The following is a 2,917-nucleotide window of genomic DNA, read 5'->3' on the forward strand; positions in this document are numbered from 1 at the left end:
GGGGGAATTGCATGTCTGATGCTAGGCATGCAAATGCAAGTGTCACCCTGAACTCCAATCGACCCTTGTTTTGCTAGAGGGTGGTGGGAGAGTGTGTGTGGGCGGAGTGAGGTAGTTGCATGTCGGACACTAGGCATGCAACTACAAGTGTTGCCCCAGAATGCAACTACATGTCTACCCAAACAACTGCAATTGACCTTTTTTGTTGAAGGATGACAGGAGGGGGAGGGGGGTAGTTGCATGTCTGACAGTAGGCATGCAACTGCAAATGTCACCCTCGACTCTGTGGTGTTTGTCGGTGGGAGGGGCAATTGCATGTCTACCATTAAATACACAACTCCAAGTGTCGCCCCCAAGTGCAAATGCCCGTCTTCAATTCAACTACAACTTTATGATGTTTTGTCGGGGGAGGGGCAATTACATGTTTATCACTAGGCATGCAACTGTAAGTGTCATTCTCGAGTGCAACTGCATGTCTTCAATGCGACTGTAACTCTGTGGTGAAGAGGGCAGTTTCATGTTGGTGACTAGGCATGCAATTGCAAGTTCATCCCCCGACTACAACTCTGTGCCGTTTGTTGGTGGGGAGGGGGCAGTTGCATGTCATCTTAAAATGTACGCAATTGGAAGTTTTGCCCCAGAGTGCTACTGCATGTCTTCGATGCTACTACAAACTTGTGTTATTTTGTCGAGGAAGGGACCGTTGCATGTCTGTCATTAGACATGCAACTACAAGTGTCGCCCACGACTGCAACTCTGTGGTGTTTGCCAGTGGGGAGGGACAGTTGTATGTCTGTCACTTGGCACGCAACTGCCAGTGTCGTCCCTGGGTACAAGTGCATGTGTGCAACACGACTACAACTATGCAGTCACTGGTTGGTGGCAGATGCATGTCTACCACAAGGCATGCAATTGCAAGTATCGCTCCGACTACAACTTTGTGGTGCTTATCGGGGGTAGGGCGGCAGTTGCATGTCTGTCACTAGGCATGCAACTGCAAGTGTCGTGGTCGACTGTAACTGGCGCCAAGGGATATTGGCCACTTGCATGTATACCGCTAAATCTTCAACTGCATGTGTCACAATCAGCCCGCAAATGCGAGCGGTACAACAAGACTGCAACTGTGAATTTGTTTCCTATTTTTTAACTTCAGTTTTTCTTCTCATTCCCCTTTTCCTTTCCACCTTTTTCTATTTTTATCCTTTGTTTTCCATTTTTAATTTTCCTTTCTCTATTTTATTATTTAAATTTTTTCGCTTGTTTATCTGGTTAATTTGCTCTTTCCCCCCTTTAATATGATTTTCATTTCCCATTAATAGAAATATATTTCCTTGTGTGTATATGAATATTTAAAAAATACATGCTCAAGTTTTTTCTAAAAATAATTAGTGAGCACTTTTCCGATATACGGTGAACATTTTTTCAATATGTGATGAAACATTTTCTAGAATTGTTCATGCAATTCTTAGTAAATGTTCATGTATTTTAAAAAAGTGTTTATGTATTTGAAAACATAATTCATATCTATTGTATACTGTCCATAAAATTTAAAACTGTTCACGGTTCTTAAAAAATGTTCATGTAATTTTTTGAAATTGTTCATGTAACAGAAATGATTTATATACTATATATACCTGTGTGTGTTGTCCTTTGTCCTTCTGTACTTTAACAACCACAGGCAGCAAGTTCATAGCTCGTCAGCAAGCAATAGGAAGCACACAATTATTATTATTTCTTCAATATCGTTTCTTTGTGTTCAAATCCTCTGTATTTTTCATGAACGAAAAATGACAATAAGTTACATGCCCATCTAAAAAAACACTACAAGCATGCACCGTGTTGCATATACAATAATTTTTCCGGAAAAAATGCTATGATTTGAACAAAAAAAGTTACCTCACTCGTTGAGGTTGTAGTTTTTTTTTAGAAAAACTAAGGTTGTAGCTGGATAGAAAACACATATTATATTTGCAGTCGTACAGCCCAATTACAAGAAGAGGAAAAAATCCGGCAAAAAGCAACAGATCGCAGGGAAAAGAAAAAAGATGAGATAAAGGCCCAGTAGAAGTACAAAGCCAATCCATAACAGCAAAAACACACAAACAGTCACATAAACGAAGCAGGTCTGGTTTGTACATGTGCTGATGTCATATACGTATGCTGATATCGTCAGTCGACTGAGTCTTCGCGAAGTCTCAGTCAACGGAGACCTAGACAGACCCTACATGCAACTGATATTTTAATTTTGTTTTAATTTTTTTAACATGAAAGATCTTTTTTACAATACAAATTATTTTTCGAAGAATGATAGGAAAAACAAAGAGCGAGCAAGATGATATGGAGAGTAGAAATTATATTTTGTGTTCTTTTTTCCATTTTTGATATTTTACTTCTTTGTCATAAAATATATTTTTATACAACTCAAACCCATTTTAAAAAATGATGAGAAAAAATATGCAACAAGTACACAAAGAAGAGAAGGAACATATATCTAAAAAAAGAAGAGAAGGAACACAGATCTAAACAAAAGAGAAGGAACATAGCACGAGCACGTGACGTGCAATGCGAAAGAAGAAAAATGGGCCGATCTGCAGGCCCATGCAACGATCGCGAGTGGAGAAACAAGCAGCGATACGTAGAACAAAATCTGGCTTAGTTCCTCTAGGAAAAGTAACAAAACCTGGCTAAAAACAAATGTTGCGCCATAAAAATTGTACGCTGACGTCAGCCGACTGAGACTTCGCGAAGTCTCAGTCGACTGATTCCTAGCCAGACCCTTCTATTTTCTATCATGATTGATGTATCGTACAACTCTACACTATAGGAATAAAAAACATCTCCAAGCAAAAGAGAGACGAATTGTTAGATCATTTTTTATTTATAATATAACTAATTTTTCAAAGGTCAATAAATACTT

The sequence above is a fragment of the Triticum dicoccoides genome, chromosome 3A (assembly GCF_002162155.2).
Source record: "Triticum dicoccoides isolate Atlit2015 ecotype Zavitan chromosome 3A, WEW_v2.0, whole genome shotgun sequence".
In the NCBI taxonomy this organism is placed as follows: Eukaryota; Viridiplantae; Streptophyta; class Magnoliopsida; order Poales; family Poaceae; genus Triticum; species Triticum dicoccoides.